Source organism: Vipera ursinii, assembly GCF_947247035.1.
Source record: "Vipera ursinii genome assembly, chromosome: 3".
Taxonomy (NCBI): domain Eukaryota; kingdom Metazoa; phylum Chordata; class Lepidosauria; order Squamata; family Viperidae; genus Vipera; species Vipera ursinii.
In genome coordinates, this window is record NC_139516.1 from 184,756,342 (window position 1) to 184,778,580 (window position 22,239).

General features: G+C 37.9%; 1 long non-coding RNA gene across 2 annotated transcripts in view; it reads right to left on the minus strand.

The window, feature by feature from the left end:
- Positions 1–22,239, minus strand: part of LOC310638539 — a 41,485-nt gene that overhangs the window by 12,345 nt on the left and 6,901 nt on the right. Inside the window, exons 3-5 of one of the 2 annotated variants that reach the window (XR_014492122.1) lie at positions 21,701–21,829; positions 11,817–12,077; positions 9,011–9,263 (exon numbers count right to left, since the gene is read on the minus strand). This is a non-coding gene — a long non-coding RNA (uncharacterized lncRNA). Of the gene's footprint in view, positions 1–9,010; positions 9,264–11,816; positions 12,078–21,700; positions 21,830–22,239 lie in introns of those variants that run through there. The other variant, XR_014492121.1, reaches the window with a different exon arrangement.

A 22,239-nucleotide genomic window follows, 5' to 3' on the forward strand; every position in this document is an offset into this window, starting at 1 on the left:
ATGTCCTCAATTTGATCCAGAGAGCCTTTTGAATACATATAAACAAACCTATCTAATCTTATCTAATATTTAAACCTATCTAATATTAACTCTTGTGGAAAGGAAGGGATACTTAGCCTTAGTGCCCTTCTTTTATTTACTAGTGGGTGGCTATGCTTAATTAAACTATGAGTATCATTAAATCATCAGCTGTGGATAGGAATCATATTCCAATAGATCAATTCAGAATTTATTGTGTGATCTCCAAACAATCTATGTGTATTAAGGTACTTTCTTAAAAAACCCTCTATATATAGATATATGAAGCAATAACTAGGCACTGAAGGATTTGGGATATTTAAGGTTAAACTATATGTGAAATTCAATTCATCTGATGTTTTCTAAAAGTAGCATGATCTAGTATATCAAATAACTATCAAAATGATAGTGAAGAACTTCCTTCCAATTCAAAATAGCAACTTCAGAGGAGTGATTTTCCTGTGGGTCAGAACACTAGAGAAAAAGGCTAAACTGGCTATGAGTTGGATATAAATATTACAGTCTGCACTTCCAACAAGTTGTATTGCATTTTTCAAAATGCATTTAATATCACAGCTGGTTCTAAGAAATGTCAATCACTGATGGGGGAGAGTGAGGAAAAGAAACATATTTTTAAAGCTTTTGTATTTCATTAAAAAATCAAATTATATTGCAGGCTTTGAGTTAAATGTCAAGATTCCTATAATGCCCTGTTTATAAATCAGAGTCAATAAGAGACTACAAAGACAAAATCAACCCCATTCTCTGGCATCTGCTGGCCTTTTGAGGCCTGTATGTTGCAACAACAGAAGTTTAATCTTCCTCAATGCTATTTTGAGTCTTGTTTTTGATTTATTTTGAGTTATAATTGCTGTTTAAAAAGTTGCAATAAGTGTATAAAATATAGATATAATTTAAATGAAATTGAAGTATAGATATTTATTGCTGTTTGGTTAATAGCTAATAGAATAAATTGTACAGAAATGCAGTGTAATATCATCTGCACAAATATTTCAATTTTTCTTCTGTCTGAAGATTTGCTTGCTTTGAATTTGTGAGCATGTGTACTATTTCCATATATATATATATATAATACATAGAAACAACCTAAATTCATTTACCCAGTCTGTAGGCTAGGCTGGGAAGTCCATGAAATTATCAGAACTCCAATCTGACTTCAAGGAGACTCTACCTTTTAAAATATATACATCAGTACATAAGAAAACTTCCTTGTTTTCTCATTTGATGAGATAAAATATGTTTCAATGGATTATATTGCAAATGTGAATCATGAGTTTTCTTCTGTTTTCTCTTGAAGAAAATGAAATATTTTCTACATTCTTCTTTTAATATGGACAAGGTGGAATCCCCTCCATTTTCCTTCCTTTTCCTTCCAATGTAAAGAATCAAAAACAGTGGGGAGAAAGTCTACATTTATTTGAGAGAGAATTCAACTTTTTTTTTTCAACTCATCCCTGTGGGAAAAGGAGAAGACAGAGGTTAGTCAGATATGCTACTCTGATATTCCCACCTTGGGGTCTAGGACAACTTGCTGCAGCCAACTCGCCAAGGCCATCTCACTGAGGCCAACTTGCCGTAGCCAACTAGCGGTAGGACAACTCACTGCAGGACAAATCCACGCGGGATAGCTCAATGGAATAAATGTTATCTGCTACTGTTTCATCGACATTATTTCCATTTTTGTCAAAGGAAATAATATTGAAGAAATAGTGGCAGATAACATTTATCACGTTGAGTTATCCTGCATGGAATTGTCCTGGGGTGAGTTGGCTACGGCAAGATTGCTGCAGTGAGTTGGCCGTGGTGAGTTGTCCCATTCCACCCACCATGGCTGAGCTGAGGGGAGGCAGGAAAGGAAGCAAAAGGAGAGTGCTTTAAAAATGGCAGGATAGGCTGGGGGAAGACAGCTAGTTTGGGGTAGTGGTTAAGGAACTGGCCTAGAAATCAGGAGACTATAGGTTCTGATCCTGCCTTAGGCATGAAAGCTGGCCAGATGACTTTGGGCCAGTTACTCTCTCTCAGACCAACACACCTCACAGGATTATTGTTGTGGGGAAAGTGACTAGAGGAAGGAATATTAGGTATGTTTGCTCTCTTCATTTAGAAAGTAATAAAGGTGGTCTAAAAATAAAATAAATAAATCATACTTGGATCATAATCCTTACTCCTGACATTATAACAGCAAAGAACAAGCTTACAAACCAGAACATCAGTGGTATGAGAAGAGGGAAGAAAAGCAAAAGCACCGGAAACCAGTGGGCTGGTTTACTGATTATGGTGTGTGTGTGTGTGTGTGTGTGTGTGTTAATACACACCAGTCTTGCAAAAAAACATTGAGTTTAAATCTCCCATCCCTGTGCAATTGCTGAGGACAAAAATGAAAATGCTAACAAGGTCAACTTATGCTTCTCAATTTACATAATTAATGTTCTAGCCACATGAAATAGTTCAGTTTCTTCACTTACTGAAGTAGTGCCCCTTTCGAAAGACAAGTGCAAATTAAATAAGAAAGATCCCTATGATCAGTCTTGTTTGAAAGAATGAAATATTAACACATATACAGTACAGGCGCAATATCTGGGAAAATACCATAATATTGACAATCATGTGGTGTAGTTTATGTTATTGGTAGGCAATCCATTACTGTATACTATATGCAGCTTCACACTATTTGTCTGGCCATAGTCCACCCCTCCTCATTTACACTGCCAAAACTGGGAAGAGACAAGCAAATTTTCAGCAACACATTTTTTCAGTTGGGTCTCTGAATGAAAATAAGGTGAAAAATATGTATAATATATACACTGTGAACTAGAACTTGGGAAGATTATTCTAAGGTTAAAGCCTGTTTTTTTAAAAATATATGTCTATGGATATGTGATTTCTGGCCCTTGTAATTTCCTTACCTGGCAATGGATAAGAAGGAAAGCTGAAGAAAGAGACAGAAGGGCTAATTCTGGCTGCACAAGACTGAGCCCTAAGAACAAATGGATATAAAGCCAGAGTTAAGAAGACAGCAACAGACACAAAAGTTCCCACTGCAAAGAAGCTGAAGAAACAATGGGCCATTGTCAGTTGCTGCAAGAAGATTGTACAAGATGACTGCAAACAATGGCATGATATAGTAGCAACAATAATTCAATAGCGTATCTTCAACAAATGCTACTTGCCTGCAAGCAACAACTGGTGGGACCACAAAACAGACAAAGTAACAGAAAACCAAAAAGCAAAAAAGCAGACAGGTATCTGCCACACAACTCCAGAATTAATTGTTAATAAGAAAGACAAAAAAGTCTGGATAGTGGACATTGCAATAGCTGGACACAGCAGAAAAGAAGAGAGAGAACTGAGAGAAAAAAATCACAAAATGTGCAAACAGAACAAGTGTGACAAAAGAAAACAAAGGTAGTACAAATAGTAATAATAGGTGCCTTGGGTGCAAATCTAAAGCACCTGGAACACCACTTGAATAACTTTGGTATTGACAAAATCACCATCAATTACAAAAGGCAGCTTTATTTGGAACAGCTTGCATCCTATGACACTACCTTTAACAACAGCATCTGTTTATCCCAGGTCCTTGGGAAGAACTCAATAGGTGGATAAAAATGACAAATCAAGTCTAAATATCTGGCTGATTGTGTGACCAACCACAATAATAATAGCACCTCTATGACTTGTAGGATCTTGGTTAGGACCCTAAACATCTAGCCAATCCAATTGTGATATTAATTTGAAGGTATAATGGGCAAAACTCCAATAATTCCATTCCAACTCTCCTTTCTGTAAGAGGCTGTGACCATTCTAAGGACATTGAATATACACAGTTTGACAGCATGACTGTAGTTTGAATATTTCTCCATTTGTTCTTTCTATAGCAAACTTTGAAATTCTCCGTTTGCTCTTCTCCACTCTAATGTACTTTGGCAACCTAAGTTACAAATCCTCACCCAAGTGGCCTCAACCCTGGCAATAAAGAAGTCACAGGCCTTCTGTGCTGCTGTCAAAAAGGGTTGTTTTCCTACACCATGCCTTGTGCTATAGGAAATGTGCTGAAGAGATCACTTGGCATTACATGCCGGTATGTCATGAAGTTCCAAACAACTGGCCAAGCGGGATAATGTTTTCCTAGCCTGACCCTATCAATTTCTTCCTATGCAGTTTTCAAAAACACTGACAGCAGGAAGAATCTGAGCTGAAAAAAGGGTTGTGACCCAAGCCTTTTTATTCAGAAGTCTAAGCCTTATGGAGAAAAACGTGCTTGAGAGTTCCTGACAGCAAGCCTGAACATTCTTTGGAATTTTTTTTCAGATTGCCTTTGATGCAAGCCAGTGTCTTCTGGATGAATCTGAGTGAATCTAGCTTTCAGCGAGTGAATGTCATTTTCAAGGATCCCTCACTCCAAAGGGGCACATGCTAAATGCCAACTTCAGAAACTGTGTGGAATATTCACCACAAGAAAACGTGATCTTATTTAAACAATGTGAAGATGCCTTGTTAGGATTGGAGATCCTTCTCTGAGTGAACAGACCTGCAGTGCCAGAGGCCCAGAGAATTTTTACCAGTAGCTGTTTTCTTTCTTGTTTCAGCCTTGAGAATGAAACATATGTATATTAATTGATACAATCCATCTTTCTTTCTGATAATGCAGACTAAATTTTACACCTCCTGGCTGGAGAATCTGGTATGCTAGATTATATGACGTGTTTGGTCAGGATCTGGCAGACCATTTTCTCAAGCAGGACTAATTATTAATTACTCAGCTATAGCCTTGAACCATGATTTGGATACTTTATTTCAGACCTTTGCAGCAAGGAAATAACGTTTTGAATGTTTGAGTCACATTTGGGGAAAAGTATATATATTTGCCCACACAGCAAAACTGCATTGTCACACATTAGTTGCAATTTGCATAGTGTACCTTGCCAAGCTAATCATTTGGCTTGTAAACTACATCTAGCTAAGTTTGGTTTATTCAACAAATTATAGTTAAACAAATCAGGGATTTCTGTGGATCTTAGCAACATGGAGGCTATGGATGCCAAAATGCCTGCTGCATCTTATGATGGCACTTAGAATCTCTGGCAGGTGATGAATTCAACCTAACTTCAAAGCCAGTCATAATTGCAGTCTCTTGTATTCTAACTGCTGAGATAGCAGTAACCTGAAAATGCTACCTTAAAGAATCTCAGGTGAACATGGCCCACAGTAAGATCCTCACATTATATATCTTACACAATAATAGAATGCAACAAAGAAATCTGAGCACGTCTGGTAGGGAGAGCTCTATTTTCCCCAAAAGGGTTGGCTATAGCAGGGGTGTCAAACTCACAGCGTCGTGTGATGTGTCATGATGTATTGCGACTTTTTCTCCCTTGCCAGAGTTGGGGTGGGTGTGGCTTCCACATGACACATCCAGCCCATGGGCCGGCAGTTTGACACCCCTGGTCTTTAGAATACTAATTTCTTTTTATTTCTCCAAATATGAAGGGATAAAGCTTGGTATATTATTCAAACAGTGTTTCCAAAATTGAAGAACATTTTTAAAAGAAACCAAAAATCATCATACCAGCCCAGCCATGTACAAAACTACACACAAAATGCCCAGAATGAGTTCATATTAAATATAGAAATACAAAATGTGATATGTTCTGATTACTGAACTAACAGAAAACTCTATCAATGTGCTTGCAATAGTTTGAAATTCTTTTTTAAAAATGTAGCAATACATAAAACAAGCCAGTGATGTTTGCTTCATTATTATTATCTATGATGGAAAGAGTGATATGACTCTCTAACCAACACAAAAAATATAGAAAATTGTTTTCTGCTGAAATCCACAGTAATGATAGATTTATAGATATAAATTTCAGTATCCTTAAAGAAGATTTTTCCAATCTTGACACCTTCCAGATGTTTTAGTAAAATTCCCAGAAGATCAAGTGAACATTCTGAGAATCTTAAGAATTGCATTTAAAACATCTGGAGGAAGTCAGGTTGGGAAAATCTTCTCTCTGCTTTATAAAGTTAGTAAATCTAGCTTAGCTTGTCAACAATTTATCAAACATTGTAACAGGAATTTAGGATTATTTTCCAGGAGGATTCACAACAAAACACTTGAAAAAAACTAACAACTACATAGCTTTTGTTCTTTGAAGACTAAACTCTCTTGCTCCATGCTTTTAAAATGATTGTAAAATCCTACAATTCTTTGCCATTTGAGGGCCTGTTGCTTGGAAAGCACACGTGGATGTAAGAAGTATGAGGGGTGCTTTACAGGGTATTTTCAAACATTTGAGCAAACTAAAATCTCTTCAGCACCACCACCATTTATAGTTTTAAGCCATTCATTTCTCTGCTAAACTCAAAATTCAAAGAATTCCAAATAAGACAATGAGTACACTTCCAACTAATAAAACAGGAGGCTGCAAAAATAAAAAGCGTGCAAACACTGTCCCCTTTTCTCAGTTCATGCCTTATTTGATGTTTGAGGCTTTGTAAAAAGACTAATTGTAAAAAGAAGTAGCTATAAAGTCAGCAGAGTAGCATATCACTGCTAAAAAGTAATTTTCCAAAACCTTAATGTGTCTGTGGCTGAGTAGAAGGATCTAGAAGTTGGAAGGTGGGTTACACCAGGACTTCTAACATGGGGAAATTCCAATAGCTCTGTAAAGTTCCACTGGAAACATGCAAATTCTGATTATCTATAAGTGGCCAGCAGAAATGGGTTCAGGTGCTGGATAGAATGGAAAGTTTGAGGGTGTATTGGGGGTATAGAATTTTTTTCCAAAGGTCAATGTAAGGGTAATTTTGGAATCTGGAAAAGGGAGATGTTGGAAGCATGACAAATATGAAAAAAAATAGTTCAGGATCCAATCTAGATTGGTCACCGGGACCAGAGATTTAGTCTTCAGAACTTTCAAGATCATACTGGAGCCCATCCTCAGGGAAATTCTCTCACACCAGAAAATGTGTCGCACTGAGGTTGGACTCTAGCACAAGTCCAAAAAGTTGGAAGAGAAAACCTCTGGTCTCAGTGACTGATCAAGATTGGATCCTGCAATATTATCCTGGGACATGTATATTTGCCTTTATTCGTGAGAGATAGTTTAGCCATATTTCTTATGTGAGCCCTCCTTCCATCAACTGGGGATTCTATAAGAAAATAATTTAAACGACTCATGGAGACTTTGTCTTAGTGTACTCACTCATAAAAGAAGGGTGCAATTTCATATCTAGCTTGCAAAATTTTCAGTTCTTTGTCCTGGCATTCAATCTTTCTTCCTTAGTTATGCCCTACTATTAAAAGCAGAAATTGTAAAGCAGTTGTAGGGGCAAGATTGAAATGGTAAGATAAGTGCTTAGAGGCCTCAAACGTCTATAAGAAACCCTGTATGCCTACATATCATAGCTCTACTTCTTGCTTTGATGAGGCAACTTGGTTGTTTGTGTGCCACCAACTATATTCAAAGGAAATAGGGCTCCTAGGACTTGTGTAACTTACTGGCAACTATAAGGAAACATGATCAAAAGGAAATTTAATGTATTCTATAGCACTATTTCTTTGTCTTGTAGTATTGAGAAATTTGACTGGAGAAATCAACGCCTCCTCTTTTATGAGAGAATAGAGAAATTACTCAAGAAGTAAATAGAATTGAGCCTTTTTTAAAAAAAATCAACAGAGTATGTTAGGCATTTTTCTTAACTTCAAGGATTTACACACAAAACAATCAATGGGTAAATAAACATATAGTTAGTAAATCACACTGCATCTTAGAAGAACCTCCAATAATAAAAAGTAAAAGTTAAAGGTTTGAGCAGATCTTTAGATGATGGTAATCATCTCCTACTTAAAAGCAATGCTATATAAAGATGCCAGTTTGCATCTTTAAATTTACACACAAGGACAGAATTTGTATAAAGGTAATAGCCACCAGAGACAATACATTATTTTAAAATGAACAAAAAGAACAAAAATCAGAAAAAGTATGGAAGTCAACATAGTTTTTAATTAACTTCATCTTTTTTTACTACGCATGTGCCTTTCTGTCCATTTGCTACTTGGAAATCCTTTTTTATGAGAAATCCACATTTAGGTTGGAGAAGGATCTTAGCTCTCTTTTTTCTTCTACTGGATCCCCAGCCCCTAGCTTCATGTTTCTCTTGTACCTACTGGAAAGCTTCTTTCAGTTTCCAAAAGAACAAAAGGTTTCCCACCTGGAAAGAAAGGAGATGTGGGACATCTCGCATTTATCTTCAGAAACACCCCTCCAAAGATGGGCATAAGTATAGTGTGTGTGTTTTGTATTTCCTGTCTGGGGAACAGCTGTTAATCTTGTGAATGCTGGATGGCATCATAATTAAAGTGTTACAGATCACGTAATAATCAGAACATGTGTAACTTCTGTGAACAAGTGTCAGCCTTCCCAGGTAGACCTTTCCAGTCAGGAAATATGACTGGATGAATAATTTTGTAAGGCTTAACAGACTTTTCCAAGTAGTGAAAGTTATCCTGCCATCTCTTTTATAGCCTGAGAAGTTAGGGAGGATCCCTTCTGAGAGTCTCTTTCCATGAATTAGCAGTTGCAGGGGGAAGGGTAGGGAAGGGAAGTAAGTATTAGCTGCATACCTGAATTATGAAATGAACAACTGGAATATCCGAACTTGGAAAATAAATAGAACCAGAAAATAATAATCAGAAAACATTATTTTTTATTTATTGATTTTATTTATTTCTCTCTCTCTCTTTAAAAAGTTGATATTGAAAGGTAAAGTTTCTTCTAATCACTGGCAGGAAGCTGTTCCAAAGGACTGAGGCGGGGAATGAGGAAACATTTCAGAGATTCCATCGTATGGCAACATTTAAGGACTGCACCCACCCTATTAACCTATTTAGATAGGCAAGTACTCTCAGGGAAAGGCAGTCCCACAAGTACACCTGGCCCTGTGCCATGCATGGTTTTATATAACAAGCAGCTTGAATCATACTCAGAAAACAACTGGAAGTGCAGCTTATGAAACAAAGGTGTGAACTGTGGAACACTCACAGTTGAGTGTGCAGCAGGACACCACCTACATCCAAATGTTATCCACAAGTGCAACTAATGCTGTCTTAGTATTATAGCGTCACCTGAATCTTAAGCGAAAAAGATTCACTTCACCCAAGGCCCTCTGTAGTTGGGAGATGTACAGTAAATCTGTCTTCCATTTTTGGAAAGTATATTCTAAAAATGAAAAGATAAAGCAATATGTTTTACATGGTGTAGATTTAATGACAAGTTGAAGAACTGAATTAATTAATTAAGCTTAAGAATTGAATTAATCCCATGTTGATACTAAATTGATATAAGGATTTTGTTGTGTTTTTTTCCTTTGTTACATTCATTTTATTTTTTAAAATATGTGCAACATTTCTTTTATTGCAGAACCATTTTTGTTTTTTTATTTTGCAACTGTTTGCATTTCAATATTTATCATTATTTTTAAAGTATTAATTATTATTGATAAAAGGATCCTCTTATTTTAGAACAATGTCTGGCAACAGTCAAGAAGCAATTCAAACCTTTTAATGATAGAAAAAAAATCTTTAGCAGATGGTTAATATATTAAAGGTAAAGGTTCCCCCGCACTTGCGTGCTAGTCGTTTCCAACTCTAGGGACCGGTGCTCATCTCCGTTTCAAAGCCAAACAAGACACGAACCAAGAAACAGGAGCTTTAAGAAACAGGAACTATCCAAGCGGTTGCCTTCAGCAAACCAGCCCTCCCACACATTCCCCTTATATAGAGTTCAGGGCGTGGCTTCTCTCTGCCTCCTTCAGAGGAGCCGCATTGCCTTCCTCTGTTTACTCCTACTTGACTGCCTCCTGCGTCGGGCGTCCTTGAACAGGGCCAGCTGTGGGTCATCTTCATCCACGCTGTCAGGCTCACACAGCTGGGTCTCTGTGGTGACCAAGTGGGAGGGGCCTGGCTGAGGGCTCTCATCAGCAAGATCTTCAACCCCCTCAGCAAGGTCTTCAACACCCCCCTCCTCCTCTGAGTCGTCCGACCCAACTGCCGAACCCACAGGCTGACCCTGAATCACAACACTGTGGTCATGTGGCCGGCATGACTAGACGCCAAAGGCACACGGAATGCTGTTTACCTTCCCACCGTAGTGGTCCCTATTTTTCTACTTGCATTTTTACGTGCTTTCGAACTGCTAGGTTGGCAGAAGCTGGGACGAGTAACAGGCGCTCACTCTGTTACGCGGCACTCGGGATTTGACCCGCTAAACTGCCAACCATCTGATCGACAAGCTCAGCATCCTAACCCACTGAGCCACCGCGTCTGGGTTAATATATTAGGCATATCCAATTGATTATAATCATAATTATGCCACTCAGACAAGATTAACAGCCTCAGTGGCTTAAATCAAAAACTCGCCACAACTTCAAGCTTCAGCACATAGGTAAGTGGTTGTATGGTAAAAAAAAAGAAAGCGGAAGAGGAATATTTACCATTTAATGATTTGGCTTCAAATTCTTCTGTTCTTTTATTATTTTTGTTGTTCTTGGCTTAGTCTGTCTCCCTAATTTATTTCTGCTGTGCATTTTCAATTGCAACCAACTGTTGAAAGTTTTAAAAGTTGCATCAATATTGTGACTGCAGAAAAGAACAGAGAAACAGTTTTGTTTCTTTCCCTCCTTCAGACTGTCTTTCCTCACTTGCATCTAGCTGTGGCACAAAAATGCCTTGCCAGCTTGTTTTCTCTGCCACGACCCCATGAGATTGCCTTCGTCTGATTCCCCTGAACATACTTGAGGCAGCCTTAAGCTACCCTAAGCCATAGCTGCATCACAACAGTTCTCCTCCCCTGCTTAGAACAATGCAACTTTGCCATAGATGCAATCCAACGTACTTCACCAACTATTCTGGCTGTGATGTAGTCAGGTTAGCTTCATAAAGCGAGATCAGACTGGTACTTCTAAGCCCCCTTAGAATGGTGAAAGCATAGATTCTACTCCTCTGTCTCATGAGCACTGGCTTCCAGGACAATTCTCCTTGGGCAGCATGAGAGTCCAGTTGTAAATCAGCATTCCTGATTGAGGCTTCAGAAACTCGGAAAGTCTGAACAGGAGCTGACCAGCAGTTGGTTTGGTGACGGGTGGTAGGGAGTTTGCCCAGTGAAGTGTGAGAGAGGTTGCCTTCTTTGCTGCTGCATAATGCAGTCCTACCCATGTCTACCTTCTAATGTTCAGACTATTTCTGGATACCAATTTAATACTGGAAGAGTATTGCTGAATGCTTTTGAATATAAGGTTAAGACCATTGAAGTTTAAGAAGGATGATCTGGGGCGTATAAAAAGGCAGTTTGGTTCAGTGGTTAAGGCACCAGGCTAGAAAGAAGCAGACTGTGAGTTCTAGTCTGGCTTTAGCCGTGAAAGCCAGCTGGATGACTTTGGGCCAGTCACTCTCTCTCAGCTCAACCCACCTCAGAGGGTTGCTGTTGTGGGGGAAAATAGGAGGAGAAAGATGTGTTGGATATGTTTGCCACCTTGGGTTACTTGTAAAAATAATAAAGACAGAATATAAATAAGTAAGTAAGAAAACATGTGCCAGCAGGTGTACCATCCTGGGCTCTTCAGTTCCCACCTTTGCCGTGTTAAGCTGGATAGAATTTTTCCTGCAGTTGAGGATTCAGACTCTCTTCGAAGGGTGGGAAACAAAGTGACTTACAGAGTTATGGAAAGGACTGGATTATGAAAGGACACGGACACATTCCTTGACCATTTCTTACCTAAACAAGGGTAGGATTAATGCACTTCAGCCATTAACATTTATTTAAGCTGTTCTCCTCTGATAAGATTTTTAAGGCAAGGCCATTTTCATCAAGTGGAATGAGAACAGGTGTTGTTGTTTTTTTTGAAAAGCAGAATGATAGCTTTGTCAACATTAACTGGAGGCTTTGCAAGAGACAAAATGCATGTTGTGCCTGAGCATTTCAGTCTGTTGTTTTGAAGAGGTATGTGTGCCTTCCTGACTTCCCCTGATACAGCCTCTACAAATAAAAGTAAAATTTATGTCATGTGAACATTCTGAAACTTTCATAAAACAGGAAATGATTAGCCATTTCATTCAGACATCAGCATTTTCCTTTCTGTTTTTCGTTAATCTGCACACTTCCTTCTTTTCCTGTGAACAGTATATTATTGCAATAAAGAACATATAATCTGCAGTGAAGACTTCCTTTAAAAAAACAACAACCCCCCCCCCCCCACACACAATGGATTTGTGACAGTCTGCCAGTTTCCTAAACTGGGAACAGAAACCTTCCCTCTGCTCCTATTGTTGGTCTTTTTAACCTGGTATTTGAACTGGTCATACTGGTTTGATGGGAATGTCCATTTACTGTCTATGTTGTAGAAGAGATCACGAAACAGTGCCATGATCACCAGCATCTCAGTTTGGGACATGGCTATTTAAGCGTAAGTCTTATTGAATTCATTCCTCTCCTTTCCCCTCCCCTTCCCTCTCTCCTCTTCTCTCTCTCCCTCCCTTCCTCCCTCTTCCTCTCTTTTTCTCTCACACACATTTTCTTTTACCCCATTCCCCGAACATTTTAGGAGTAAGCTACAGTTATCTTTTATCATTTTAATAACAACAGATATCAACCAATAAATAGTACTGATGTGTGAATTACTTTCCATGTGTTGGTGAGTGTGACCTATGGATGTGGGATTGTCTCTAGGCCTTGATTATTATTATTTTTTAAAGAAAGCTGGGGAGATAAAGGAGGGCAATAAAATAAATACCCTTAATCTGATGATTACCAGACAGGTTGGGAGTTTAGCCAGGGGGTAGAGGATTAAGGAGGCTGATTTCACAATTCATTTAAGCACCACTTTTAGGGGACAAGCAAAACTGAAGCTTGAAATGTATGACATAGTTTATAGTGAAACTTTAAAATATAACAAATATTGAAATGTAACTTAATTAGCATATGGTCTATTTGCAGCCCTGTAAAATATGACTCACTGGAGAAGAGCCTAATGCTGGGAAAGATTGAGGGCAATAGAAGAAGGGGACGACAGAGAATGAGGTGGCTGGATGGAATCACTGAAGCAGTAGGTGTGAGCTTAAATGGATTCCAGAAGATGGTAGAGGACAGGAAGGCCTGGAGGAACGTTGTCCATAGGGTCGCGATGGGTCGGACATGACTTCGCAACTAACAACAACAAAAATATGACAACAAATGGTGGCAAGGCTCAAATGAAGCAAAAGCCTTTCCAAGCAAATTGTTTTTCAGAGTTACTGGTCAGTCTAAAAGTGCATCCTAGGGCCTGCCAATGAAACTGATGCTGGAGATAATCAGGTGAGATTACAAGACATAGCCATTATTAGCCTTAAGAATTGTCAAGCTTTTTATCTGGAGGGCCCTTTTAGAGAGCCAGAGCAGTGTAGCGATGAGTACATTGGACAAGATTCATAAAGTTCAAGTCCACTTTCAGCCAAGGAAGCCCGCTGGATGACCTTGAGTCAAGTATTCTCTCTCAGATAAATGTGGGCATTTAGTGTAGAGGAAAATTGGAGAAGGGATTGTTATGCCCAGGGATTGGGCATAAGAAAGAACAAGATCAAGGGTATTCTATCTATCAACTGTAGAAAGTACTGGATTTTAGCATTCCATTGGAATAAAATTCTATGTTGCAAATTGGTCATTTGGAGGCTGTTTGCCAAGTTTATTGTATCCCTGTTGAAACTGTAAACACCGGATGTGTTATCATTGAGAATCCAACCAAGGCTTTTCTATTCCTTGGAGAAAAAGTCCAAACTATTCATCTTCCCTCATTTTTCTCTCTCACTGCATTGTATGTCCATGATGATTCCCCCCTCCCACTCCATTATTATCAGTATCCCAGTAGAGAGAAGTCTGAGATAAAATTTAAAATACTAAAAAAAATTGGGGGATTACATTTTTTTTAGATTGTACTGTATTTTATGCCTCCATCTAATCATTTAAATATTTTGAGCTAAGGATTACTTTGTGGCAATAAGAGTTGAAAAATGTGAGTATTTCAGTAGGAGCTGTGGTGGCACAGTGATGACAATGCGGTATTGCAGACTAACTCTGCTCACTGCCAGGAGTTTGATCCTGACCAGCTCAAGGTTAATTCAGCCTTCCATACTTCCAAGGGTGGTAAAATGAAGACCCAGATTGTTGGGGGCAATATGCTGCCTTGCCAGCCACTTGCATGGAATGATCCCCTTCCCCCCCACCCCCGGCCGGTCTGGAAAGCTGGAAAGTTGTGGAACTCTGATTTACATGAAATAACAGGGTAACATTGTCTATTGGTTTAAGCTTTCATACTACAAATATGCTGATGATATCCAATTATATATCTTGACCCATTCCACCCAAGTGTTAATGTCAATATTCTAACCCAGAGTGAAAGCTGTTCATGTCTGTATGAGAAAGAACATACTCAATCCCAAACCTGGTAAGACCAAATGGCTGTGATGATGATTTGGGTCCCTTGGATCTGAGGTTTTTTCATGTCTGGTCTTTGATGGGGTTGCTATGCAATCTGGGTCTTTTCCTGGACTCATAGGCTCCTGCTCAAGCAGCAAGTGGCAACTGTAATCAGGGAGGCCTTTATAGAGGTTATACCTTTTCCTAGAGTTGGAGGCCTTTCGGACAGTCACTCACAACCTAATCATCTCTTGACTGGATTACTGCAGTGTGTTGTACATGAGGCTATTCTTGAAGTTATAACTGATCCAGAATGGAGCATTATAGGCACTGGTGGATGCCCCACATTATGCCCATGCATCATCATTGCTTTGAGAAGTACAATGGTTTCCAATTGGTTTCCAAGTACAATTCACAATGCTGGTTATTGCTTATAAAACTCTACATTGCATAGGCTTTGATTATCTGAGGGACCATCTATCTCTTAGACTTAGAGCAAATATGTCAAACTCACAACATCATGTGATGTCGCATAACGTTTTGGAACAGTTTTGCCATTGCCGGCAATGAGGTGGGTGCAGCTTCCGCATGATGCATCCGGCCCGTGGGCTGGCAGTTTCACACCCCTGACTTAGAGAGACTCCCAGTGAGATCAAGCAGTATGAGTGTGCTCCAGATTCCTTCAATCAAACAATGTAACATATGAGGATTTGGTAAGTTCTATGTGTGCATAAGATATTCCACTCATTTTCTGTATGTTTTCTCAAAAGTAAGACCTATTAAGTTAAATTAAAATTACCTCAGGGAAATACACAAAAAATGTAGCCTTAAAGTCATGTTAAACTACTTTTATTTCAAGCTCAACTGGATTTTTTAATGTCCAGTTTTTAACAAGAAACAGGTTGTTTTATTTAAAGGTATATCTTTTTAATTCTCTAACACAGGGGTGTCAAACTGCCGGCCCATGGGCCGGATGCATCACAACAAAACCGCGCCCACCCCATTGCCGGCAATGGGGAAAAAGCTCCGATACGTTGTGCGACATCACATGACGTCGCGAGTTTGACACCCCTGCTCTAACATATGTTGTCTCAGATACTGAAGACTATCACTATGTTTTGTGACTGATATAATTCTGAAAACTCAAAATGATTGTTTGCTTTTATTGGCCAGAAACTAGTAATCCTTACAGTATTTACATATTTAACAGTATCATCTTCATTCTGCCTGCCAGGTGTTTCTATTCAGTGCCCCAATTGTAATGACTCATTCATAAAACCTTGAAGCTTGTTCCAAAATGTTGTTTATGTGAAGGCTGAAGTGGCACAACTCATTCCAAATTGCCTGGGTTCTCCTTCTTTAAGTTCCACACCCAGAACTGAATTACTCTGAAGAATCCACTTCAGACTAGCACACCAGAAACTTAAAATGTACAAAAAAATAAAATAAAAAATCATTGAACTCTTTCTATCATATCTGCTGAGTCCTCACAAGTTTTCAGCAATTTTATGTGATATTTCAAAAAACGAAAAAATAAAAATAAATTCTCTAGTTTGGGGAGAAATAAGTGCTGACATTTAGCCTAAACACATTCTAATTCAATTTTTGCCAGAGTTCTTCACTCTGAGGGTCTTTTTTTCTGGATGACATCAAGTAGTGAAATGGACCCAGACAGCACCTCCACCTAAAAGATGGGAAAAAAAATAGGAATAGAAGAGAGGAGGAGGAAGAAGTTATGGGACCCTACCTACCGTATCTATTTTAGATAGCAAAATGTCTTAAGCCAGCTGCAACAAAATCAGTGCAATGCAGACCTCTTCTCAAAAATACATGGTGCATATTGACTGGACATCCAGTTCTGTCATAATATAGTTTAGTTACAGATTCAGATCCTGAAGATTCAAAATATTTTAATACACCCTGCATAACACAAGGAGTAGGAGCTAGCAAAATACCATTCAATCCAACTGAATTCAGAGCACAACAAGTGAAGTTTAACTTTAATAGGCTAACAGAGATAAGTAATAATTTACTCGTGGCACCTCAAGTACCTAAACATATTCTGTTTCCAGTTCAACATTTCAGAGTTTTTTTTTAAAGTTCACTCAGGGACTGAGCCATATTAAATCAGCCTATTAAAAACAGTAGATCATTTTGCATCATAGACAAATGATTGTGTTCTTTTAGGGAATATAGTGATTAATATTACTTGCCTAGCTATTTGATGGTAATATAGTATCAGCAACAATAACAATACTAACGTTTAGGTAATTCAAAAAACTAATAAATGGGATTTGGCACCAGATGCTCATTTTTGAGTATAAGGAGAGAAGGCAGAAAAATGTCCTCTTGTTCTGTTTTTCATGTCCCACATAGTTTAATCTATTTTTTTCCTGAGCTAAAAGCCATTTACCGTATATGTTGCAATTTTCCTTTATTTTTTCAATACCAAAGTAAGGATCTCAATGTGTAAAATGAACCCTGCAGAATAAATTGGCAGTTATAAAGACAAACAAACAGATATTTTGCATGCTGTATAATGAAAATTATGTGCTCTACCATTGAGTGATTTTAACTTCCTAGATAACTAGCTTAGTCTCTTTCATTAGAAAATACCAATACACAGTGCTTTTTTTGTAAAACGTTTTGCTTCCATGGCAGCCACCTTTCTTTCCTCTTGCTTCGCCTCTTTTTAGCCTCACACATACTCCACCTTCTGTAAGGGAAGGCAAAAGCTCACTCACCCTCTTGTGAAAGATGCGTCTATGTTTATCCGTCTCCTACCGCCACCATCAGCTTCTACACCACATGGTCTGACCCAGCCAATCAAGCCACACTCTGGCTGTGGTCCTCCGGTGCCTCATGGCTCCTCCTAGAGGAGGCAGAGAACGCTGGAGGGGACCCCGTTCACACCGTACCACCAGTGGGGCATTTTCAAAAGCAAACAAGGATAGGAAGGGCAACAACAGGAAAAGAACGCAACTCTGGAAAATCCGTTGAAAAAAAGGTGCCGGAACTCTATTCCGGTGCGTTCTATGACAAAAAAAAGCCCTGCCAATACAAGTACAGAACCAAATACAAATATTTTTGACTGACAACTTAATTGATAATTCAGTTAACATGTTGGCCACCTTCTGCGAAAAAGGCAGATTCCAAGTGGGGAATCAATAATATAAGCATGTAAATATCATGCAGTAAACCTGATTTTATGTGCCACTTGTGTGGAGGAACGCCATTAAAAATAATTATCCATTAAATTGGAATTCATAAATGACCAACTAATAGCATCAATTTACACCAATTGCAAAATTTTGTATTTATCTCAACTGTATAATTAAATATTATGTAAGTACAGGTAGTTTTTGACTTATGACCACAATTGAGTCCACAATTTCCATTACTAAATGAAACGGTTATTGAGTTTTGCTCCATTTTATGACTTTTCTTCCCATAATTATTAAGTGAATCCCTGCAGTTGTTAAGTTACTGTAGTAACACAGTTGATAACTAAATCTGCCTTCCGCACTGACATTGCTTGTCAGAAGGTTGCAAAAAGTTAGGACATGACCCCCGGACACTGCAATTGTCATAAATATGAGCCAGTTGCCAAGTGTCTGAATTTTGATCACATGACAATGGGGTGTGTGAAAAATGGTCATACATCACTTTTTTTCAGTGCCATTGTAATGGCCACTGAATGAGTGGTTGTAAGTTGAGGACTACCTATACCACATTTTATACAATTATGCAAAAGACATTTATTGAACAAGTGACACAAATTATATAAAATTTTTTGATAGCTTTAGAAATAAAGGACTATCTCCATTATTTGGAGGTGAAGTCTGAACAAAAATGTCTGTGGTATCTGAAGACTGCTGAGTAAGATTCTGCATATCTACGTTTTACTGTAACAAAACACTGCTGTAACTCTGCTGGGAAGTTAATCTTGGTTACTGCTCTGAAAAAAATATTGAACTGAAAAAACAAAGGAAAATTTCAACATATGAGGTTTTTAGCTCAGAAAAAAATAGACTAAACTATGTGTGGCATGAAAAACACAACAAGAAGACATTTCTGCCTTTTCTCCTTATACTCAAAAATAAGCATCATCTAATGAAGCTGAATAACGGGAGATTTGGAAAGACAAAATGAAGTTCTTTGTCATACAGCATATAATCAAATTATGCAATTCACTATCCAGAAGCTGTAGTAATGGACACCAACTTGGACGGCTTGATAAAAGAATTATGCTAGTATTTCTTCCTGATCTCAGCATTCCTCTGGATCTCGCAGCCTCCTTGCTCACCAGATTTGGTTCTACTTGCATCATAATAGAGTACTTACAGGCAAAACAGTGTGGAATGTGGAATAAAAAGTGATAAAAATGTTGCTACTTTAATAATGCTGAAATATTTCTTATTAAAATAGATGCTCTGATCATAACATTTTATCCTTTTTAATAAATTTATACTATGCTCTGTCTTTGTCCATATTTGCTACTATTTTGGGCTGGCCGACCTCGGTGCTCTTTATTTGTTTGGATTTATGCATTACCTTTCTTCCAGGAGCTCAATCCTTGGACATAACAATCTCTTCTCCAGCTTTCCTCTACAATAATGTCCACATTTATCTGAGAGAGAATACTTGGCTCAAGGTCATCCACTGAGCTTCCTGAGCTGAGAGTAGACTTGAACTTTCTGATCCTTGTCCAGGGTCTTCACCACTACACTGCATTGACTCTCTAAAAAAGCCCTCCAGATAAAAAGCTTGAGAATTCTTAACAATGGCTATGTTTGTAATCTCAGTAGATTATCTCCAGTATCAGAAGCTTGTTTCCCAATACCAGTTGCTTGGGGTGGGGTGGGGTGGGAATACTGCACTATATGCTTAATTTTAGATCCAATCAATTAAGAATTGTCATCTGATAGGACTACGAAAAAGGGCCTTCTTGGAGGTGGCCCCTTCTTTATGGAATATAGTTCCCTGAGGTATGGTTGGTACATTTCCACTGTTGCTTTTCTGAAAGCAAAAAAAAAAAATGGTTTTGTTAAGAGGGCCTGGGACCATGAATGTAGAAGGAGACTATCAAGTGGTTGATTTCAGTGTGTGTTGCTGCTGGCGGGGAGGTTCTTTTAATGGGTTTTATTATATGGTGGATTTTTTTAAAAAAATGTAAGCCACCTGGAGTCACCTATGTGTGAGTTGGGTGGCTATATAAATTTGTTATAAATAAATGACTTATTTGTATTATTTTCATAAGCTTTTTGCTGGCAATTGTCAGAACTAAATTCTGAACTTGACAGGCCACTGGTGTGATTTTAAATTCTTACAGATGTTCTACAGCTATTTATGAAATGCTTGAATGGAGATTAGTTACCTGAAAGGAACCAGAATTTGAGAGCTACATTTGTTGTGTTACTTGTCTTGGGAAAATTATTAATGTAGGTTGTGGAATATAAACACCAAACTAAAAAAATTCTGGAAATGCCTTACCAAAAGCGATTCATAATGTTTGACATTTGCAGCCCTTGTCTATTGCAAACAGGATCAAATGCAATACCAGCAGTTATATGCCAGTTTTCTTTGTATTACTTGCTCTCGTTTATTTAGGACCTTTGTATTGTTTTATAAACATATTAACTCTACACATAATGAACCACATCTGCCCAATTAGAACCAGACTTCCAGCATGTAATATACTGCAGTCCAGTTCGTAATAATTTATGTTATGCAGTAATTACCTTATATATTAATAATTTATATCCCACTTTATATTCCATGGTTGTTTTTCCCCTCCCATTTTATCTTCAAAAGTCTTTTTCCATGAATTCAAATGAAAGGCAGATAAAGTGCTAACTCTCCCCCCTCAAAAAAAGGAAAAAAAGAATAAAAAAGAATGAGGGTTATATTTGAGTTCTTGGTTGTTTTTATTTCTAAGCTGCTTAATCATTACCTATTTCTAAAACAGAGACATTCCATATTACTTCTTGTAAATGTTTAATTTTCAAAAGAAAGAAAACAAAAAACAATATGGCAAAATGTTAGATATTATTTCTCTCTCTGAAATCATGATTGTCACTTTAATCTACTTTTATCAGCCTTATTGCTTTAGTCAATTTTTAGCTTTTGGTGAGTACTGAATTCTAATTCTAAATCTTCAGAAAAGGCAGAAACATAGCTTTTTAAAAATATGTTCACAAATCTTTTAACAGATTATTTGGATTGCAGTATCCTGCTGACTAGCAGTTTTTCATTCTACTTTTCAAGTAAGGTTAGATGAAATCCCATCGTGAAGAAATTAAATGTGGCTTGATTTATGGTTTGGCATATAACTTTTATGGCATCTCAAGGTCAATTTACAAAGAAAGAGTACTACATGAAGCAGATTATATTTCCTTGTAGTGTAATGAAAAGATAAAGCCCTGCTGAGAATATGAGTCCCAGCAACATGGTCTTCTAACTTTATCCTTCTCATATTGCATGCTGAGATAATTAGTCACAGCAATTTACAACAGCATGAAAACTGAAAAAAGTTCAAAAATAAAGTTGAATTTACTTTTATTTTTGTCAACTGTAACTGTCCTTTAAAACCATCCTTCTCTGTTCTAGATAGCCAGATAAATGTGAACAGATAGGCTGAAATTGCTCAAAGAAAAGTACTAGTAAAGAAAGACAGAGGATAATTAGTGATAGATTAATTGTATCATTTTCATGACTAAATTATATTCATTTTACATAGATGTAATGTGTGGAATGTGATGTTATGCTGTTTGTCTTGATTTTGTGTAGTTTCCCCCATCTCTCTGCAGACATATATGTGCTTAGTGCTATGCTGACATCAGCTACTACTGAGAAATGACTGCATATTTTACAGACAGTCTGCTATTTAGTTGGCTACCATTTTTTTCCTTTGGACTGACCATGCATGGCAGTGGTGCTGCATCTGTGTTTGGCATAACAGCTATTTATCCTAAATATGCTCAGCCTTTCCTAGCCAAAATTGAACCTATTGGAGAAATAATGAAATTGCCACAGCAGAAGAAAGGATTGTAAAAATGGCAGAATCTGCAAAAATGGAGAAATTCACTTGTTTGGTGACAAGATAAAAACTTTTTTGAAAGACTGGAAATCTTATGCTTTGAAGATTAAGAAAAATACAGAATGAGGGGATTTGTAAAATATTTAAGAGGGAAGAGGGACAATAAACTCACAATTATCTGTTTAAAAGAAGGCCAGAAGTCATTTTTATACTGTATTTCTTAACTTTAATTTTCTTTTTTTCTTGCACTCTTTTTTCTTGTTCTTTCTTCTTTTGATGAATCTTTTATTATATGGATATTCTTAATAGACATAAATAAAACAAAGTTAAAAAAATGGAATCCACTAGGAGGATTTGTGGTTGTGGAAGACTGATGCAAGTTTCTTATCCTATCTAAGTGCTGAAGTATCTTTTTTCCTATCTCTAGAGTAGGGGTCCCCAACCCCCGGTCTGTGGACCAGTACCGGGCCTAGGCATGCCAGCAACCAGTCTGCACAAACAAGGAAAGCCCCATCCACAGGATTCAGGCAGCACACAAAACCACGCCCCCTCCAGTCTGTGGAAAAATTTCTCTCCAGGTAACCGGTCCCTGGTGCCCAAAAGGTTGGGGATCTCTGGTCTAGAGCATAGATGAGCCTATGAGAGATGGGCAAAAGAAATCCATAGCTTGGTTCTCAGCTGCAGTGGTCTAATGGAAAGGCCTCTGACTGT